At 39.5% G+C, this 23,037-nt stretch overlaps 1 long non-coding RNA gene across 2 annotated transcripts in view; it reads right to left on the bottom strand.

Moving 5' to 3' along the window:
- The window catches only part of LOC134136365 (uncharacterized), a 36,109-nt gene that overhangs the window by 3,563 nt on the left and 9,509 nt on the right, over positions 1–23,037 (bottom strand). The window contains exons 2-4 of one of the 2 annotated variants that reach the window (XR_009957486.1): positions 4,162–4,367; positions 803–893; positions 53–168 (exon numbers count right to left, since the gene is read on the bottom strand). This is a non-coding gene — a long non-coding RNA (uncharacterized LOC134136365). The remainder of the gene's footprint in view (positions 1–52; positions 169–802; positions 894–4,161; positions 4,368–23,037) is intronic. The other variant, XR_009957487.1, reaches the window with a different exon arrangement.

The following is a 23,037-nucleotide window of genomic DNA, read 5'->3' as shown; positions in this document are numbered from 1 at the left end:
GAGAAGGCATTTATTAAAGTAGAGAAGAAAAATAGTGTTAGAAACAACCTACCTGGTTAGGGGTCTCTCTGTGCATTGGCTACATTTCAGTTTTAGATGCAACTGCAGTGGCATGTAGGCTCAGGGACTGCAGGAAAGATCCATTACGTGCTGAAATCATGTGCTGCCCTGTTGTTTAGAAGATGCTCAAGGGAGCTGGAGTCTGCAGCGGTATCTTACAAACCACCTGAAACTATTTCAGAACCGCATATGGCCTGAAACCTACAGCCCGTCTTCCTGTAGCTTAGGTGTTGGTGGCAGTCTAGCTATTATTAACAATGCAAACATCGAATTGGCTGCCATGGTTTGGCAGATGGCTGTGTACTAAAAATCCTAGACCGAGTAAGGTCAGCATGGACTAGTCTGGATACAGATCTCGTTACGGACCCGCTCTGAGCAGCAGACGCAATTTGTGCGTAAAGTTAGAAGCAGAGGGCAGAGGTAGTCAGTATGCTGCAGGCTGGACTCAGAAGCCAGGCGTGAGGGCAGGTTCAGTTGTTTATCCCTTTAGTCGTAGCATACTTGGACTCGGACCGCTATCAGACCGGCTTTGTTTGCCGGCAGGGGTGATCTGCATGCGCGGTGCATCATCCCAGCGCAGCACGGGGACCGCATACTGCATGGCTGCTCTGAGCCCGGGCAGGACTGCACCTACGCACACGCTGCTCCCCGTGCCACCAGACCGCTTCCCATGGTCCTGGACCCACCTGCGGCATTGTGTGACAACTTTTACTGCAACGGGGTGGCAATGTGTTTTGCTCACCTGTGTGTCTCAGGCTGTGATGTTCGTCTTAGGTTTTCTACTTGAGATAAAACTTTCCTCCAGCAACTGCTTTCCTTTAGTTCTAGCTGGACTGATTTGACCATAATAAAAGAAATATAAACAGAAGTTATTACTTCTCAAAACAATTCTTTTCTATTTTTTGACATTCAGGGTTTCTCCTTTTTAAACAACTTTCCTCCCCAATTTTGGTATATTCTCTTTCTTGCAAACACAAGTGTACATGTACTTATTTGTCTGCAAACACACACACACACACAGGTATACAAAATATATATACGTACATACACAAAAATTCTCCATAGTATTCACTAAATTGCAAATGATAGTTCTTTCCTACTTGTATATATACTGTCCATTTTACAGTAGTGTATTTTACAGTGCATTTTACAGTAGGGGTGCACTAAATTACTGTTGGCATTGTAATTTTTATTTTCTTAGATTTTCAAGCTCCTTCTCTTTGCAATTTCTGATTAAAGTATCAATATGCAGAACGTGCAATAAGAGGTCTGCATAGCTCCATTTCTATTCTTTTCAGCTCTTTTAGAGAAAAAGTCACTCTGAAATGTTTGAACTCTTTCACATCTTGATTGTTCCTTTTTTCCGTTTTTCCTTGCCCAAGACTAATTCCATGCCTGTTTGTCTTTTATAAAAAACCTATTAGAATTAACATTTCAGAGCGAAAATGGTCCTATTAAGGTTTTGCATATTTCTTATTTTTGTGAATTCCCCTAAGTTCATTCATTATGCATTTCTGGAAGTCATCAATTCACAAGAAATTTTTTGTTATTACAAATCTGCGAGGTAGTATCTTAATTGGCCAACAGGTTACATGCCATTCCAGTGTTTTTTTACTTGAGTGTGAACACCCAGAATCAGCTTTCTACTGCAAATTATTGCAGTTAACCTTTCAGAAAATACTATTCTAAGGATGGATCTACTTCACAACTATTCTTAGGCATCAAATTTCAAAGGGGGACGTGCAAGAGGAATATATGATCATTAACTTAGGCATTGTCTTCTCTGCAAGCATTGATCATTTTATAAGAATTTTCATTAAAAAATGAAAGCAAAAGAGAACCAATCTCTAAGTAAATTTACATCACAGGTCAAGTGTATGTGTAGAGAATACTTTTGCAATTTCTTCTAATTCTGGGAGCAAGTTCGGAACATCATCATGGCAACCTTTTGCATGTTTGTTTCTCGAAATCTCCTTACAAATAGTTCCTAACATCAACCACGCAGCTGATCACCTCTGACTTGCTCTCCCTTACGCCCTTGATCTTGATGTTTCCTTTTGATAAGACATCTCTGAAAGCTTAGAGACTCAGGTGGCTTCTAGAAGACCTGCATGTGACTGCTTGAACCAGATCCTTTTCTTCTCTAGAGGTCATTTCTGCCACATGAGTAGTTCCTGGAGGCTGCAGACTGAAGGCTGTACCTATTCTGGTGATGTTTCAGCTGCACTGTGACTGCACTATAGCATATTCATGGGTCTTGGCTCCTCAGGTACTGAGATTTAGCACCCACTGAAGCACACTGCAACTCACATTCAGCCTGTGCATTTTTGTCTTGATCAAGGGAGGTGGCCAAGGCCACCCCACGTTGTAGGGGTGTGAAAACACACCTAGGTCCTTCATCTTAGGTGGAGTCCACATCAGCGTACAGAGATGTGACCGGAGTGTCCTTGTGCCTTGGCCAGCCCCGGCTGCCCTATTTAATGTCAGCCAGAGCTCCAGTCCTTGTCTAATTGTGAGTTCTGCAATGAACAACGGCTCTTTTGATTCCTGCTTCTAAGGGTGACTCAAGCTGCAGGAACTTAGGCTTAAAATAATTCATGCTCAGTTACCTTTATAACTTGTCCTTTAATTAACTGATGCATGCAAAAAACCTGTTCTCCTAGCTATTCAAAATGTGACTATTCAACATTAATCCGGTGGTCTTCTATTATATCAACAGTCACCAGCACAAATTATTGCGGCTACCTGACTTGATCAGTTTGGAGAGAAGTAAAGTCACTGGAAATAAAGGAACATTGTTTCAGATCAGCCTCTCATGTGAGCATGATCATAGATTTAAGGCCAATTCAAAACAGAGTCCCCACAACATCATGGGATACTGAAGTCTATTAGTTACACATATCCCGAGCTGATCAGACTATCTTGAAGCATAGCTACAATTTCTTGAGCTAAACTCTGGTGAGAGCATTTGCCAAAACACGTAGACTCAACACAAACTACCGAATATTGTATACTTAGATAATGGACTTGAGACTCTTCCTTCAGGATTAGTTAGATTCTTCCACTTCTCCTTTGCTTTTGTTCATTGTTACTGAATGTTGTTAACTGGCTTTTGGACAGTGTCATTGAATGTTATTAACTGGCGATTACATTTAATTCCAGAAATTATTGCATTACACTTATGGGTGAAAAACTTATTATAGTTTCATATTATGTTTTCTTCAGCAGCAGAACTGGCACACAGGTCTGTCCAGAAGTGCCCATTCCTAATTCTAGACAGTATCATGCTGCTCTCACAGCTGTGCCAGCACGGCTGCTTGCAGGGCTGCCATGTAAACCCAATCTGTGAACTGACGTTGGTTAAAAAACCTCCTGCAAAAAACAAAACAAAACATATGCAGGGCTGTAGCACTGACAAAAAAAAAAAAAAAAGTGTGAAACTACAGCCTGTTTCTTTCAGTTCTTCAAATGTAGAGCTGCTCAGAAACATTTGGTTAGAACTTTTTCCACTGAAAAGAAGTGTGATCCACCACGTGCAGAACACAGGTATTTCTGTGACATTTTTCAATAGAAAAATCTGAAACATCTGAAACATCAAGAGAAGGTTCATCATTAGGATCATTTTGATTAACTTCATTTTGACTCATCTTTTCTACTGTAATAGAAAAATTTAAACAAATTGTTTTATTGCTTTTGAAAAAAAAAGTTTGAATGCTATTGAAAAGAATTGCTTTAGCAACCTTCCTTCAAAAAAGTCCTTGAGGAATAAAATACTGTCTGTTTCACTATTATGGCTCTGTTTTAATTCTAGTTCAGTATGGAAAAACTCAGCATGTCAAGTTTTCATATGGAACAGAAATTCCATTTCCTGATTGGAGTTAATTAAGCACTTTGAGGTCTTTCAAAGCCAAAAAGAAATAAATTTATAATGGCAAGCAATGAAAATGGTGATCTTACTGGTATTGTTTTGAACCCTTTTTCTTTACTTGTTTTTCCATAACACTTTCCTTCTTCCTCTTTCACTTGTCTTGTGGACAGAAAACATGAAAACATGATAAGTATAAGCTGGAGGTGACTTCTCCCCTATTAGATCAGTCTTACCTTGAGGAAATCTTGAAGGTTTGACAGAGCTGAACACACAAGGAAGTGTTGCTCCTCCAGCCACTCTGCTATTGTATCAAGGGCGAAGTAGTCATCAAGGGCGAGGGTGATGTTCACAAAGAAATGAGCCCAGCCTGATCTGGAGATCTTCTCCCCTCCCATCAGTGTGACTCTTCAGAGGAATCCCAGTTACTTCAGATCTCCTCCTAAAATAATCCCAGGTTGAACTCTGTAACTCTGTTCTCCAGAGCAAGCCAGCTACAGCTCCTAACTCACATCCATCTCATTCTACCTCTTCTCTCAGAAAGGACTCAGCCCTGACCTGTCCAACCATCCAGGGCCTGGCAGCACCAGGGCTTTCATCCACCCACGTCTCCTCCTGCCAGCACCCACAAATCCTCGTCATTCCTCACACAGGCCTTAGCAAACAGAAAGCAGAGAAAATCCAGAAGTTGTACCTGCTCACCCCTCTTCCCCCCATCAACTCATCCTTCAATCGGAATACCCAGCATATCCAGTAGGAACCCCTCCCCCTTCTGCTTGCCCAGTGTCACAGCTTTGGGCAGCCAATTGCCTACCATAGCTCTGAAAAGACATATTTACTACAAGCTGAAGCACATGTCCATAAAAATTATTTGCAAATACATACGCTGATTCATTCGAAAATGAACATGAAATGCCACATGGGGAACTGCACAGAATTCAGCAGCCACATAACCGATGTCAGTCTGCCTCTGCAGAGAGCTGAAACAGTATGTTAAAGAGAACTGTTCTGGTCACTTTAACTCTGAAAACTGTTGCCGCCTTAGGAATGATGCTGTAACGTGTGAGTGAAGCCCAGAGATGGTAAGGGACAAGTAGGGTACACTGAAGTCCGAGAGTGCCTTGGGCTATGTTTTGCTTTAATTCATATTTGTTGAACGTGGTTTTCCACAAGTCGTGTCCCTTCTAAGATGCCTTCACTCCACCTAATACTGGATAAGGAGAAAAAAAACCCACCACCACCACCACAAAACAAAACAAAACACAACAAAAAAAAAAAAAAAAAAAAAAAAAGAAAAGAAAGAAAAAGAAGACAAAACAAAACCGATCCAAAGGCCAGGCTTTTCAATGTGTATTGCAGACAGGAATTTCTCCATAAAGAGAACTGAGTTTGGAAGTACATCAACAGGGGAAACAAGGAACTTTTACTTTCCAGCAAGAAAAACCATCTTGCAAAGAAGTATTTAACTGTCCCAGCTTCTTTCAGACAGACAGTCCAATGTGGGTGAGGACGTGCTTATTTTGGCGAGACTCTTCTGAACTGAACTGTTTTGTGTGTGGTTAGGAGTGTTGGATGCTAGCTCAGTAATTTGCTAGTGGCATCTCGTGGTAAGTAGTTCTTGCGAGGTTGACTAAACAGCCAAAATGTAGGTCACTGGTGGGTGGAGTTCACAACCTCCCAACTCTGCTTAAGTTAGGATGCAGAAGTAACTTCTCCCACAGAGTCTGAAAATCTAATTACTGATGAGGGCTGAAAGATTGGCCATCAAATATAAGCTTTTAGGGTGGGGATTTAACTGTCATTCACCTATCTGCAATGCTCTATAATCCTCAATCTGCTCTTGGCTTATCTGGATTTTAAGAAAACTTCAGGCTATGTCCAAAGAACTACTTTATAGGGTTTAAATGTTCATGGGCATTTGCAATTAATAAATAAAACAAACTTTGTTAAAACAAGTTGAAGTTTATTAGTTATATTCCCAGCGTGTCCTTCCTAATATGCTCATAGCAATTCAGAGTGATCTTCTGACTTTCAGGCTTCAGTGGCCACTTGATAGGCAGGGCTTGCAAGCTGTGGTAGGAGCAGCCAGGAAGCTCTCCATACCTGTCTCAGTTGCCTGAACAGACACTTAGCAAGTGCAACTGGAGGGATGACACATATTTCTCAAATGGCTATTTTAAAAAAAGTTATATAGAAATGTACTAGTCCCTGTCCCTCCTGCCGCACATCCTTCAGAAAAAAAAAATCTAAATAAAGAAGCCAAAAACCACACCCTTTTATGTATGCACACCCTCCATAGCCACCTCAGCTCCAGGCTAAAGCACTTCTGTATATCTGCATAATCCTAAACCTTAGCAAATTAGAAAATAAATATATGTGTATGCATTTGAACTAGCATATTCTCCTTAAGGCTTTCTCTCTTTGTAACTGCTGAAGCTGTCTGACAGGGATATTCCTTGGAGTGCCATCACACAGATCTGTGGTGAAAAGGCTTCAGCAGTCTGTAGTGCAGACATACCATTAGGGTTGTCACTGTGATGCTTCAAGGGGTTTGTTTTTTGCTTTTCCTTTTTTTTTTCTTTTCTTCTTTCTTTTTCTTTTTCTTTTTTTTTTTTTTTTTTTTTTTTTTTTTTTTTTTTTTTTTAAGAGACAGCTGCCCCTGAAGAAAATTGCTGTGTGAGCAGGTCTCTCCTGTGCGCAGTGGCTGCACAGGGACAACCTGCCTGTGTACAATACCTCTAATACAGCCTTGCAGAGCTGCTGCAAAAACAGTCACTTCAGCTGTCTTTCTGACAAGAGTAAAATCAAGCAGGCCAGTTAAAGAGTGGACTGCATGATGTCTGTGTGAGATGTACCAGCAGGATCTATGAAGCAAAGCTGTTTAAGGCTCTAAACAAGCAGGACTTATTCCCACCAAATAGCATAAAGAGAAGTTCATGCCACAGCTTTGCGCTTATAGTCCATTATCTGACAGGAAAAGGATTAATTGCACACAGAGGTATTTTATAAAAAGGAGGCACTGCTGATACCAAAACCAGTCCTATGTAAGGAGCCATTTTAACATAAATGCCTGCACTTTCTGCTGAATCCAAGCTGTCAGTCTGCATTAGACATACTCACCCTTCAGACTAGTCCCTTCAAAGGGCATACCCAGTTCATGGACTCAAACAAAGCTGGATTTAAAACAGCAACAAAATGAACAGTGCACACTAGCCCATGTGGCTGGGGAACTAATAGATCACTAGCACCTCCAAAACTTTGCAGGTAAAAACAGAGGTGTCCAAGCAGAGGTAGATGCTGTAGGATAAGGCAGCTTTGTTGTCACTTGGATTTAGGCAACCAAATTCCACCTAGGTTGCACATCAGGCACCTAATTGTTTTTCTGGATCAGACTGCATGTGGACATCCCTGAACTTAAACAGGAAATTTGTGGTAGAGTAGGAAACTGATCTCTGATTTTCCAAATCCCAGGCCAGTGCCTTAACCTCAGACTCTGACGACAACTCTGAGCTCATATGGGTGTTACTGTGCCATTGCTATTTATATCACTGGAGTTCTTCCAAATTAGCACTGATATGAGAACAGAAATAGGCTCTTCCAACACAAAACAAACATGAAGAGCTTGTAAAGGTGAATGATACAATGTAAGTGTCACTATTCAGTGAGTAGAACCTCCTCCCCCAAATGCTTACAGCTACCGTTTACCTTCCTTAAGATCAAACTGATTATTTTAATAAGCTTTGTCTCAGTAATCTATCTTAACATTATGATTAATCTCTGACAATTATGCTAGATTAACATCCAAGAGTAATGGAAAGACTGAGGTAAAGTATTCAGAACAGAGTCCGTAAGAAGTTTAACATAAAGATGTTTGCTGTGAGAGAAAGGATTTCTATCATAAACAAGTATGCTATTATTAATGTTCACAAACAACTATCAAGGGAGAGCAAATGGGCCTTTTGCAATTTCAAAGGTTAAGTAATTAAATTATGCAAAAGTTAAGGTTTTAAATGAAAAAATTTATTGGTGCTTCTTATGCAAAAAGTGGTAAAAGTACAGCAAAATCCTGAAATGCTCTGCCTCTTCTTGTCTTCCCATCATCATCCTTGGCCCTCTCAGCCTTTGTAGTTGCCCTGCCTATCCATTCAGTACATACATGTCTGGTCAAATGTTGACTCCAACAGAATCAAATTTCATAGGATGTTCTGGTATCTAAAGAATGATGCAAGAGTGAGACAATGCACAGAAAGGAATTTAAACCTGAATGAAAAATAACAAGGAAGAACCTCTTCAGCCTGAGAATGAACAGTGTGAAGAAGAAGCAGGATACAACATATTTTAAGTATATATTTGTGTTCCATTAAACTGATATTCAGTAAAGTACTTAAATAATAATCTTTTTGTATAATAAGCTGCAGGTATTGAGATACTGCAGACTTCTTATTGAGCTGTAGCCAAAAAGACACTTGGATAATACACATATAATATTTCAGGAACAATATTCCTCAACAATATCTTTTTTTTAAAAAAAATCTCTGTTGTTTTCATTGCTTGTATTTCATGAATGGTTAAGGAGGGAACATGGTTGTGTGTGATACGAGACAGTGACACAGGCATGAATTTCTACTTCTATTGTATGGCATAACCATGTCTTTTATGTTACCTGTCTTTTTACTACCTATTTTGCTTAGTACCACAAACAAATTATTCTTCTGTGATACTGATGACAAAGCCCTATAGAATAGAGACAGGAGATATCTTTGGATTGTTATTTGCTATGATTCTTCCTAAGTTATTTAATTAAAGCATTCATATCACATCATTAATACAGGATTTCCAGTGTGCACCGGTAACTTTCAGCATTCAACCTGTGGTTCCTAAACTCCAAGTACAACGATTTCACTGTAGTTATGCTGTCAGTGCTGCCATATTTAATCCACTTTGGCAATGGATTTAATAGAATCACAGAATCACTGAGTTTGGCAGGAACCTCTAGAGATCATCTAGTCTAGGCTTCTTTCTTCCTTTCCCCCTTTACACTGTAGTTCATATTTCAGATCCTAGAGGAAACACACTGTTTTCAGACTAGAAGACTACTCAGATATATCTGGTGCAGCTGAAATTGTGTTGAAAACACAGTTCAAGTATTGCGTTACTTAAACCGGAGAATCACAGAACAGCTAGGGTAGGAAGGGACCTCTGCAGATCATCTGGTCCAAAATATCTGTTCAAAGCAGGGTCAACTAGACAGGCTGCTCAATGCCATCTCCAGCCAGGTTTTGAGTATCTTCAAGGATGGAGACTCCACAACCTCTCTGGGCAACCTGGTCAACCACTCTTAGGGTAGAAAAGATTTTATGATGTTTAAATGCAATTTCTTGTATTTCAATTTGTGCCCATTTCCTATTACCCTTCCACTGGATACTGCTGAGAAGAGTCTGGTTCATCAAGCATTTATGCACAATGGTAAGATCTTCCTTGAGCTTTCCGCTCTCAAGATTTGTTTCCTTTTGAAAACCTGGTGCTTTTCTAAATGTTGGCCCTAACTTGAGCAAGCATTTGAGTTTCACAGGACTACTCTTCTCAAAATTACTTGGATGCATTAACATTGGATGGAACAGCAGTACTATCCTTGTTAGCACCTTGCAGGATCAAATCTCAAGAAAGACGTGATGAATAAGAATATGCTATTTTAAAATAGTTTATTTTCCTACTCGCACTGAAGCCTGTGTGTCTTTTCAATACAGTAAAGGTAACTGCCTTCCTTTTGGCAAATTCTGTAAGAGAGGTTCTGCGGGAAGGAAAAACAAGAGGCGGAATATAGATGCCACTTCATCATACTTTAAGCACTTGGCCCTGGGAAGCAATCCAATCCATATAACATATTGCTCAAATGCTCTATACAATCACTGGAAAGTAACCAAGTTCAAACACTTCCCCCTCTCCTCTGACAACATACTGCAGACACTATATACATCTCCATCAGCAATTCACTCTGCTTGAGTTTGTTGTTTACTTTCACTAGCAACATATGGAACTGTGAGAAAAGTTAGTTCCTTCTCTCCACTTGGCATCAGGTCCACAGAGCCTCCTTGGAGGATGGGTGCCTGAAAGACCACCACTGGATCTTCTACAGTATTCACAGTAGTCCCTTGAGGTTCCGTTTAAGCATTAAAAGTTGTAATTTGAAGCATCCCTCTAGTCCACAGACTCTGAATCCCCTGTCAGAAGAGCGCTTTAACTACTGTCCTATGGGGATACTCTGGGTGAACATGCTCTTTGCTCACCTTTGGAAGCCTGCCAGTCAGTAATTTAAATTTGAGGGGCCAGGTAGAAAGCTGGTATCTGGGATACTCACTGTAACCTGGTGGATAAGCCATTTTGCTTATGGCAAGGCAGAACTGATGTTCAGACCCACGTTATACTAGAAGATAAAAAGCTTATTTCTCTTCTTCCACTAAAACAACATCCTGTTCTCCAAACTCAGCCTTTTAAAAACTCAAAGCAGCCTCAAATCCCTAACTCCAGCTGCCACTTTTTGGTTATGAAGCTTCCTAGCATTATATATCAGAGGCTTCTCTGCCTTTTTCTAATCCCACGTGGTTTATGAAATGCACTAACTCAGTAAGATCCAAGCTATTTAAAAACAACGTTCTTTGGATTACAAGTTTGGGCACTCAGAAGTTAGGAAACACTAGATCTGTACAATCTCAATTCTGTTCTCTTTTCAGTCATTCCATACTCATTGACAGGACAGGCTGGACAGTATGTAAGCTGCTTACTTTAATTATGGTTCTGACATTAATGTCAGCACTATCCTAAGCATGCACAAAGGAGAAAGATTTATGGTGAACAAGCAGTTAAATAATTTCTTCTTTAAAGCACTTGTCTTTGCAACCTAAATAACAGTAAACCAATCTTTCTCTCTCCCTTCCTTCTTCCCTCCCTCTGTTCTTCCCTTCTCTGCCAGAGTAAACCTCCCCATTGACACACCAGCAGAACTGGAGCTCTGAACCTTCAGTACTGTTACATAATGACAACAATTGACCTTTAGGACTAACACCAACTAGCAAGAAGGGAAGTTGTAATCTGAAAGCCACAGAGAGGTTACACAGGCCAACAAAGAGATTGAGGCCTGCCACGTTTTCTCCCCACGTATCAAGCAACTTCTGCCATCTGTGTTGCTGCCACGCTACCAGGTGGTTAGGTACCAGGAATATGGGCCATATCCAGTTGATGTTAATCTATCAGTTCTGCTTAGGAGCTGAAGATTGGTATCTCCAGTATCATATTATTCCTAGAAAAGCTCCTAGATAGGAGCATGTGGAACATGTGAAGGAAATAACGCAAAATCTCTCTTAATCTTTTCTTTTTGCTTCACAATACATTTTGAGTCTCTTTCTTCTACATAAATAAATCCAGTACTTTACGTTTGGAGAGGAAACATATATTCAATTGACAACAAGTAACTCTTCTCAGTACAGAGATTCCTAAGTACTTTTTTATCTCAGTAAATAGGCTGACTAGTTTGGCTTACAATCAAGTAAAACTGGATATTTTAAATACCTTTCCACCTCATGATTTTGTGGGACATTACAGGTTAAAAACTAAGATATATGAAAAGCCAGAAAGATTTTTACAATATATACAACCCCAGCACCCACTGTTCATTGCATTCATTATCCTACTTCCCCAGGTAGTTCCACAGTATAACTACTGAAGCTCCTTGTCCTGAGGATTTTTCTGTCTTGATCAGCTGACTTGTTTAGATAAAATTTTAACACAGTTCTTTCCTGAAGATTGTTTTGTCAGCCATGAGCTATCTGCCAAGTTCTGCTATAGGGCCATGCCATCAGGAGGACACATGCATGCAAGTGACCACACAATTCTGCTTCCATAGAAATGATAGAGTTGTATGCTGAGAGAAAAGGATGAAAAAGATCATCAAAAAGGTTTTGTTTTTGTTTGTTCCTTTGCTTTCAGGTGTATCACACACATCAATGACTCCACTGGATGGTTATTCCATTGGGAGGGTTTCTGCTGCCAGGTCTCAAACACATCACGGCCATCTGATGATAGGTGTTAAAGTGGTCCAGAACCTTTCTTCCAACTCAGATTTGTTCAAAAAAAGCTTGAAGAGGCAATTGGTGGGTTTTCATTATTATTATTATTATTATTATTATTATTATTGAAAAGACTTTTTACTGATCAGGTCTAATCTATTCTCTTCCAGACAGCATAACCATTGCTGCTCTGGGCAACTCAGCAGAAATATCACTGTGCTTTCACACCTGATCTCTTTGAGGCTTGTAGTGGGCAATAACCCACAGTGTTAATGAGAGTGAAGCCATGCCCTCATACACAGTATAGTGTTTGTAGGTTCAGATGACTCAGAGGTCATGAGAAACAAGCTCTTATTTCCAACTCTTCCAACAACTGGACAATTCTACAATCACCATCGGCAGGTCACTGAACCGCTTCACCTCCCTTTCTTAATTGTAAAATGGCAAAGATAATTACCTTTCTGTGTAATAAGATACGGATAAAAAATAGGAAGTATTGGTATTGTCCAAATAAGTCTTAGCTCCTCAGTGTAAGTTCACATGTATAAATTTGTTCAGAAGTACTTTGTTAGTTTCAGGAGTTGAAAAAATGTCACTTAGGTGGGAGTAGGTCAGGATTAACTCTCCTGAAGTTAATAACAAAACCAGGCTGAGCAAGTGCAGAATCAGACCCGCCCAGTAATGAAACACCCCAGACCCACTCTCACAGGAGCTGAGATTTCTCAATCCATTTTCAGCACTATTATAATCATCTGTGACAAAATACACCTCTGTTTCAAGTTTTCTCTCCTTCAGAATCCCCACAGATTTAACATTTCTAAATCTGATGTTTCCCAACTCAACAGTTTAATTTTCTCACCTGGGAGAGCAATTAATTCACCAATTTTTATGTACTCAATTTTATTTCCATGCATACATATTTTACAACAGGAAGCTTTCAAAATCTTCACCAAGCAAGAATATCCCACATGATTAAGTTCAGCCATTTATCTACACAGTATCTACCTTATTCGACTATTAAAGGTAACAGTGAGAACCTCAAACAAGAGTGTCAGGGACTATACGGAGGACAGTAAGCACCATCTCTAGTATCTTTCCTATCCATATAACCTTACTGTCTTAAGTCAACCAGTTCTGTTGCACATTCTATCTTCAAGGCTCCTTTTTGGAAGTGGGAGAAAGTACCACATTTATCATACAAAGTATGTCTGAGAGAATTCGTTATCAGGCCTTCAACCTCTCTCGCACTCAGCAAGAGGAAAACTCAGAAGTGTAGATTTAGCTGCAGCTAAATCACATTGCTTCAGAGAGCTGAAACATAGTAGCATAAAATAAGCAAATCTCTCATACAGGTCTTTCACAGTACGTGGGTCCTGAATAGTTTTTTATGTGTATTGTATGCCATCGCAGAAAATAAAGAAAATACTCCAATTGGATTTCTATAATATTTTTAAGTTCTTTTACAGGTTTCCTATACAACTTGAAGTTCAGTAAAAATGTCTTTGTTTTACAGGAAGGTGGGTGTCTTTTTAAGTCTGTTTAGTATCTAGCATTATTTTCTGGGAACAGTCTGGGTAATTTGTTGCTCTGGATTCTCTATAACTCAAAAGGGAGCCCATAGCATACGGTGAAGAAGTGGGAGTGCTCCAGAGCTCAGATGAGCAACTGTGACCCTGCACCAGAGATGGCAAATATTTAGGGTGACTGGCAAGAAAAATATTTGAGGAAGGACTGTATCTCATCGTCACATCACTGGACTAATCCAAATCTGCCAGTGACAAAAGGGGCTCCAGTGCCCCGAAAGCAAAGGCTAAAGGCAAAGGATAGTGAGCCAGTCCTACAGTAGAGCATCATTCCAAATGCAGTGGAGTTTCTGGCTTCTGTGCAACTCTGAGACCACCACTGCCGTAACGCTGGTATTTTATTCAGCCTCTACTGCTGCAAAGAATTCAGGTTTCAAACTGCTTTTCCCTCTTTCTCTCTCAGCTATGTTCCAGCTTTTGTGCCTTCTGCACTACAGCTGCCATGGTGCCAATACGCAAGAGCTCAGCCTTACCTCTCTTGCTCCACTGTATATGCATGGGTTCCCACTTAAGTAAGTGTCAGCCAAACTCACCTGGCCTCTATTAGGCTATTTTGTTTACAGTGAGTAAATAATGCAAGAGCTTGAGGATCTTGCATTTTGAACACAGCTGCACAACAGAAGAGCACTGATTATTCCAGCTAGTACTATGCTCTTTATTTGGGCACATGGGAATTCTTGCCTTATAAAGTCCATTTTATCTCCTACCCATGTACCCATGCAGTGTATACATAAGCAGAAATTGAAATGTTCCAGGCTCAACTGTCATCTTATGAACAAAGCAATAATATACAGCTCTGCATCTTCTCTTCATCAAATCATAATCTTTAGTTTTGTTTCGCTCCTAGTACCTAGTCCTAGTAATATATCCTTCAACAGGAATAAGGGTGAACTGCTGCACTAAGCCTGACAAAAGTAGAAATAACACTAGCCTGATAAGCAAGTTGCAAAGGGAAGCAGAGTGAGATGGTTTTAATCAGTCTTTGAGCCATCTGTAATAGCCATTTTTTGCTATGACAACTGTTGGTTGAGGGTCTTTGTAAATAAGAAATGCTCTCAAATTCATGGCAATAGTGATAGCCTGTATAGTAGCATTTTGCTGTGAAAAACCTTTAATGTGGAAACATTCTGCAGCATTGATGGGCTGAGAAGAACTACTTCAATAGGAATCAGTTAACAAAAGGCTGAAGCTAAAGCTGGACTGTTGGCATAAATCAACTGATCTGGGAGTATACTAGTGTCAGAAAGGCTCACGTAGCCAAAAGGAAAAAAAAAACAAAACAAAACAAAACACTACTGATTTTACAATATACTGACCATTTGTATAGTCCCTGTAACAATCATCTATACTTTTGTCACCTACCTGATAATAAAGCTGTACAATTTGCTTGAGGGAATTACAGATGAAGATTACCCTGAAATTTCAGCCATTACAGGTCACATCTTTCTCCTTACAAAATCTGCAATAGCAAGAAAGACCAGCATTTGGTCCTCAGCACCAACTCGTTACGTATTTCATGCAGAAAATATGTATAGGAGAAGGGCAACATAACCACAGAACTGACATGCTGGACCTCAAACTCACTGAAACACCTGAAAGCAGCAAAAAGGCTGTTGCCACAACTAGAAATTAATCATATCTAACTTCTATTCAAAACAGTATTATAGTTCAGCCTGTTAATCAAGGTGGGACTGGCTCTCTGCCCGTTTCCTCCCAACCTGTGGAATTAAAGTGCCTTAAAAGAGAAATCAGGCTTGAGGGCTTTAACACAATGCCTTCCTTTATATTAATATTAGGAGACACCTGTTTTGAACATAAAAACATTCAACTACCGGTGTTAAAGAAATACTTCTGTTCTATCAATCTGTTATCATTCATTCCAAAAAAATGTTGTAAGGTCTGTGACCTAAACTTCTCCTCGTAAACAGGGATTTAGTCTGAATATATATTATTCCCCTCAGACATATTGCTTTGCCTATGCCAACATATGTCCTGTATCCAGTTCTAATTATAAAAGTAATGACCTCTTCTATTTACAGAAGGGGAAGCTGGTCACGCAGGTGGTTTTTTTTTCTTTTTGGCTACGTGAGCCTTTCTGACACAAGCATACTCCCAGATCAGTTGATTTATGCCAAAAGTCCAGCTTTAGCTTCAGCCTTTTGTTATCTGATTCCTATTGAAGCAATTCTTCTAAGCCCATCAACGTTGCAGAATGTTTCCACATTAAAGGTTTTTCACAGCAAAATGCTACTATAACCTCCCATATGCTCCATCCTATCACTCTTGAGACAGGGCTGTTCTCAATGACTGATACTTGGAATACATAAAAATAACAGTTCAGAGGCCCTCACAGCTTACTATGGTAAGCTTTTGCTGGTTTGCATTTCCTGGATCAGGTAGGAAGTTTGCCTTCATATCCCATTAATATCCCAGTGTGAGAGATGGGAAAAGAGAAAATTGAGGCCAGAAGGGTCTAACTCCTTGCAGATATTGAGGAGCAGGAAGACTAGACCACAGGAGCAGAACTGAAAGGAGAGGAGATCTTTACATGACACATTGTTAAATGTACTGCACTTCTAAGACTGAGCTTGGAAAAAACTGTATTTATACACATATAAAGAGGAAAAAACCTTTAGGCCATTTATAACAGACTTAATACCTTTGAGGTAAGCAGTCTCAGAGGATCTATGGGATCTTTAGCCATAGGGATGAGAGAACCAAGACAAAGCTCGTGATTTAAATTTATTTTGTAGTTGCTTATTTTTCCTTAAAGCAGCCATGTCTATTCTGCAACCTAGTAAAAGGCCAGATAGCAAGCTCTGAAGAGAAAAGAAGATAAACTAATAGTGGTTTAAATTAGCAAATCACTGATAGGCACACAGACATCTATGGCAAAACTGTAAGCTCTAAGGAAGAGGCTTCAAAAGGCAAAAAAGTCTTTTTGCCAGAAGAATTTTGCTGTAAGTAAAGATTGCCTGAAGCCCGGAAGAAAAGGCTCAGATCAGGAGCACCCAGTTCCACATAGCTGCTACATTTGCAAGACCAAAACTATTTTCTGCTAAAACCTTCAGACAGGTTAATGTGGGATCTACAGTTACAGCCCAGGCTTTGCAAACAAAAAATTTAAGCATGCTGAATACAGGCAGGTAAAATTTACTTCTTAGAATGGGGAAAAGAAGCTATTCCAGAAAAAAAAATCTTTGCAGTGAGTTCAGGTAGCAGGAAGAGTTGAAAAACATCTTCTCAGTAATAGGTAGTCAATTCAGTTGCCTAAAGAAAGGCATTTAGTGCCCTTGAGCTGCCCTACAGAGTCCTGTTTGACCCCGTCAGTTGTTGCAGTACAGCATGGGTCTTAGGCCCTGCACTTTACCTATGAGTGCATATAGGTGTCTCAAATGCCATGGGAGATACTCCAGGGTACCAGTTTATGTCCAAGAAATTGACTGTGATCCCCAGGTCTTGTTAGCAGAGCGCTCATGGTAGAAGGACAGGAGTCCATGAAGGCAAAATAAAATAAAACAGAATACTACATAAGGGTACAGAAATTATGGAAAAAAAATCACAGGCAAACAAATACTAAATTCATACAATTTGATACTACTAAATAGACTTGGAAAGGTTAGAACAAAGACTAGAATGCAGTGCTGCATATAGTATGTTAATGTACTTATATGATTTAGGATCAATGCAGTTTTGTCCACGGATAAGGAAAAAAAGTTACATATTGACTCTAAGTTATTATTTCTCCTATCCAGAAATAATATTGCACAGCTGATAAGCACATAATCTATGTTTTAGTCAAGGCACTTGCAGAAATAGTATATCAACAATGATAGTGGTAGACAATGGACCACAGCTTCATTCCCTTAAGTTTAAAAATCAAAACTTTTGCAAATCACATTTTACTTCAAGCACAGGATATTCAGACTATAAATATCTTGTGGGTAGTGGTGTTAAAGAGCTAATCATCTAGAGCCATTATAGTAGGCAGATTTTTAGGGAAGCCAGATGTTTAGTGAAAAATAACTGAGAAGATGTAGAAAAAAATCGTAATAATGATAGAAAAGACAGGAATACTCAAATGCCAGCAGCCTATAAAACAGCCCAAGGAAAATCTGGGGTGAGTTAGACCAAAGGAATGTGTGTGAAAGGAAGAAAAGAGAGGGAACATGACCACAGACAAAACTTTGCCAGTGCAGGCTATTCAGAAGGACTAGTTATAGTTAAATGTAAGATAGGATCTGTGACAAAAGAGAAGATAGTCCAGCTGAAAAAAAAGGTGGACAAAAAGCAACCTATGCTAGATGGTAGAAGCTAAAGAGTTACGAAATACATGAATAAAAGAGAAAGAAAATTTATCCAAGGAAGAACTGTAAAAGAGATGCAACCACATTAGAGAAATGTTTTGAAAAAAATCTTGCTCAAGGGGATCTCCAAGAGGAAATGGTATTAAAAAAAAAAAAAAAAAAAAGCTTGAAAATGGTAAAGCCCCAAACCTGAAAAGGAAGGAAGGAAGATTAGGCAATGATTGCTCAGTGGAGGAGAGATTTGGGGAAAATGGAAGGGCTCATGATTTGACTGCATGAGGCAGACAAAAACTGGACAGCAAAGATTCAGATGTACATACAAAAAAGTTTTAAATAATTGAAAAAATGTGAAAGTTTAACAAAAAGCTTTTTTTTTTTTTTTTTTTTTTTTTTAAGGCTAAGACTCAGGGAAAAGAATAGGTATGAGAGTATTTATTGTCCATGGAGAAGAAAAGCTGCCAAAGGACACAAGGCCAAGTTCATCTTTGTATCTGACTTGAGCTTGCCACAAAACTGAGAGATACTGTGAAGTCTATCAACTGTCCTAGCAACTGTGACACAAGAACCATTTCCTGACAACATTCCTTGTGGCAGCACCCCTTGCAAGGGGCATATTCTTACAGAGACTGTTACGCTGTCTCTGCATGTTGAAGTCTTTATTAGAAGAATTTCTTAGTAACTGCAGCTGTTTTATGATTATTCATACAATAATGATGAATATGGGACTAGGACAATCAAGTAAAACACAAAGAACAAAGCCTATGTCATAGGCCATAAACAGGACAGGGATCAGACACTGAAGGATGAACAACAGCTAAAAATGCAGCAAAAGGCATTTACACAACAGGAGAGTAGAAACACAGAAATAACCTTGGAGAATAGTGAAAGAAAGGCAGAAGAAAGTTTGCAAAAATAAGTTGTATCACCATTAATAAGGCTAGTATTACTATACTCCTTAGCCAAAAATAAAAGCCAACACCAAACCTGCAAAGATGGATTTGATTTGATAGAGAGAAGTCTGGACTTTCTTCAGCTGCGTTCAACAGCCAAAGGTGTGAGCAAGATGAAAAGCAGAAACCAATCAATGCCAGCGAGTGTCACAGATGCCAGAACGTGAAACAAGAAGAGCAAAGACAAAGATCTACAGAAGTTACACACAGAAAAGTCTGCCATCAACTCAGCAGAAACACTCCATACCTCAAATCACTGTGTTATTTACAGGAAATGATATTACAATGAGGTTGATAGAGTATTTCATATGGAAGTTTTTCCAGTGTGTGGTATCATCTAAAAAGAGCAAAAATCAAATGTATTTAAATCAGTGGCCAAAAGTATAACATTCTGAAGAAATGTGGCATTTTGCTCGTGGCCCTGCAGGCCACGCACCTCTAGTGCGGGCCATAAGCTGAGCACCAAGATAAAAGTATTTTACTGGCTTCTCAGAAGACATTTTGCAAGAGCCCATAGTGAGAAAAGGAAGGGGTCGGGGAAAGGTTTTCTTTCTAGCTCTAGCTCCTGCCTTCTTCCTACACAGATTTAATTGTTCTTTTCCAGTCTTCTGACCATGGGAACCTCCTCTCTGCGGGTTTATCAGGTCAGTTCGGTAAGCATCTAACCTTACGAACCACACAACAGCTAGCGTCTGTCATAAGTTATAGTATCTGCTAGGATTTCTGGAGAAAGCATCCGTGCTTACCAAGATTAAACTAGTTTATGTTATGTGTTGTGAGAGAGCTTGTCTACCTTTGCTGATCTCAGGGCAGAAAGGTTCTCTGTCCACCAAAACAGTTTGCTCACATATGCTGCAGATTCATGACACCTCTTCTCCCTGATGTCCCACGTGGGTCCACAAGAGCAGGCTCATTTGTTCCTGCATTTAGATATCGTGTTAATTCACAAGGATATAAATTAGACACACAGGATACTAAAGAGTACATGTCAGCAATGACATACGATCGCTGAAAGCAGGCTTTGATGACGCAGTCATGTAGTTTGGTTGGGGGTGTGACAGACTGAAGACAGCTGATGCAGGTTGTGAGATTTTTGTCCATGCTAATTCCCAACTTTGGTGCAAAGTCATAATCCCAAAGAAGTCTGAGCCCACTGTCCTGCAAACCTGAAAAGAGCTAATTGCATCTCCAAAACTTTTGTGTGATGTGTATAATCCAGTCATCCAGTCTCAGAACATGCTATGCAACTCAGAAACAGCTTGCTGTTGCTGTCTGGAAGCTTGCTAACCCAAACAGTCACAGCTCAGTGGCTAACCAGTTTAGTGTTGGCAAGTCAGCTGTGGGTATTACGGTGGAATATGGTGTCTGTTTTTAAAGACACAGATCTGAAAATATGAAATGTAAGCTATGTAAACACCAATGTGTGCACTTTATACTATGATATAGATGAGGATATTGAGTAAGAACAGCAGAGTAAATACACAAGTCCACATGCAAAGCAACAAAAATATCTCAGATTCATTGCAGACTAAGAAGATGCACACAGTGATCAAAGTGCAGCTGAGCTATTGACAGTTTACATCTTACCTTGTTTGTAGCAACTTGAACAGTAACCTATACTTCAAGCCACTAATTGTATAATTGGAATGGGACACTCTAATCTGCAATTTTATTTCTATTTACCTTGACAGTAGATCCTAACAACAACGTTTATTATTTCTTGGGAGAGATATACTTGGAGGGAAAAGGAAACAGGGACCAGCTAAGGGGTTTGTAGCCTTCTTCTCTCCCCATTAGCTTCATCTGATTTAACATGCAGTCCCAGACATACTACACTAAAACATTTTTGTGACTGTGCGTCCAGCACAGATAGCAGGTGCATTCAGTCTCAGATAAAAGGACTGAGTCTGCATCTGTGGTTTTTGGGTTGCATACACTGGCCAAAAGCCTTCTGGTAGTAAGTGAAACACACCTTTCCTGGTAGGTAAGGGAGAAAGAGTAAGGAAAATTTGTATGATTTTAATTTCCTATACCGCTTGACAGTATGATTTTGTTTTTAAGACAGAGTAAAAACAAAATTGTATTAGATCTGCAGGAACATTCAGCAACAATTCTTTTTTTGGAAGTCTGAAGCAAGATTTCCACTATGTAAAATCACACTACTATTGAGTATCATTTACAGATTAGTTATGCCAAATATGACTTTGATTAGACTTTCAGGAACAATCATGGGTTACTGCAGTCATATTATGTAGTTTTGTCTTCAAGGCATTGCACTAGCATAACTTAATTCATTTGGACTAATAGGAAAATTCATCAAGTATATTTGTTAATTAAGAAAGACCTAAAGAGGGCAAGAGGTGATGTTCTGGCCAAGAAGAAAGAGAGAAGTTGTTTCTCGAACAAGCATTTGAGTAATACAGAAACTCTCAGTAAGATTCACTAATTTCTGAAGAGATTTCTAGAAACACTAGATTGCCATACCCTTTTATTCATAAATGTTTCTGTCCATTTTCCATCATAATTTACTATCCTTTTACTTTCAAAGTTAACAGTTGTTCAGAAAGAGATTAACGTATTCAAGCTTCAAACAGATCACACCAACAGAATTAATCTTATTTTTTCCCCCCTCCACATGAACATTTGGTTGTGACTTCTATGTCTGCTGTAGATTTAACATCTTGGCTTTGATGCAAAACATGCATTACTTATGAAAGATTGGACAAGAGGCAAGTTACTGGTATCATTATTGAGCTATTGCTTAAAATATTGCGAAAATGTGACTAAAATGCCCTACTTCATACCCAGATCAGCTTTAGTATGAGCATTTAGCACCTGCAAAAAGTTAAGTGATAGGCTTATATGGAAAATTTATCAAGTAAGATCCTGTTTTACAACAAGCTAAATTCAGAATCTACATCCCATAGGAAGTTAGGAAATGTCAGTATCAGTTTTCATCTAGTTTTATCGTCCCAAAGAAAGCTGACATTTCAACATTTCCTACGTAAAACTAGGACTAACCACTACTTACTCATTACCAAAAAACAGACTTCAGCAATAGATGTAAATTCCATTGCAGTTTTATTTACTGTTACACTGGCCAAACAAGTTGTTCGTATTTTTCAGCAGTGGTTACCTCTCCCACTCTCAAAGGTATTACTGGCTCTTTTGTAGTTCAGGTCAAGCCCTAGAAGTCACTCGGTATTAGTAAAAATGGACCTTTCAGCAATCCCTTGAAACAAATTACTCTGAAAAGCCTCAAGTGCATAATAATTCCCCATTTTGCCCGAACATCACCTGTTTCACACACTAGCATAATAAACCCTTCAAATGACCAACTTGTTCTCACAGGAGAGCACTGCCACACCTCACCCCAGAGGTCCTGTAAGGTAACTTTCCTGCCTCCATATTCAACATCATCAACCCTTCTGCTGGAAGTCCTAATGTCCATGAGCTGTGCTGGGACTACCCTCTGGCATTTAGCCTGCTCCTGGCCAAACTAGCACTGGCCTTGGACCTAGAAGCCCTCCACAGGCCTTCTGCTCAGCAGTTCTTCTCTTACTCAGATAGCACTTTCTCGCTCACATCTGCTCCTCTGTCTGCATTACAGATCTTTACAGTACCTGACTGAAGAAACTTGGATACTATTAGGAAGCAAATAAATAGCCATAGGAACATCAGATTATTTAAAGATATACATCACCCTGGGAGATCACAGAACACAAATTTCAAAGTTTTTGATGAGGAAACATAATGGTAGAAAACCATGCTGAAGTAATACCAAAAAAATCTTTGTTTCCATCATCTCATTAAAAAATTTTATTTTTCCCTTGTGGTAAAGCACCATAACTTGAAAGAGCATGTAATTTCAAGCAACAGTGCCCCATTCTCTCCTACAAGAATGGTATGCTGGTCACACTACATCTTCCAGAACACAACAGACAGGGTGGTAAAAGGGAAAACAGTGTGCTAGAGAGAGAGATGTAATTTCTGATGAACACCAGCCCAAAGAGAAAGTAGTGACAAAATCAAAAGTCTCCTATAAAAGTTCCCGTTTTTCAGAAACTGCATTTTCACGTGTAAAATGCAAGTTCCTACCTCACTCTAATCACCTCTAAACCCTAGACTGCTTTCTTGTCTTTATCAGGAAAGCAGAGAAGTATGCAGCAGCTGGTCTCTTCTCATTCCTATATCCTCTGCAAACTAGAT

This window comes from Rhea pennata, chromosome 2, assembly GCF_028389875.1.
Source record: "Rhea pennata isolate bPtePen1 chromosome 2, bPtePen1.pri, whole genome shotgun sequence".
Taxonomy (NCBI): Eukaryota; Metazoa; Chordata; class Aves; order Rheiformes; family Rheidae; genus Rhea; species Rhea pennata.
The sequence above is the reverse complement of the archived record's forward strand: the minus strand, read 5'-3'. Positions and strand labels throughout refer to the sequence as shown.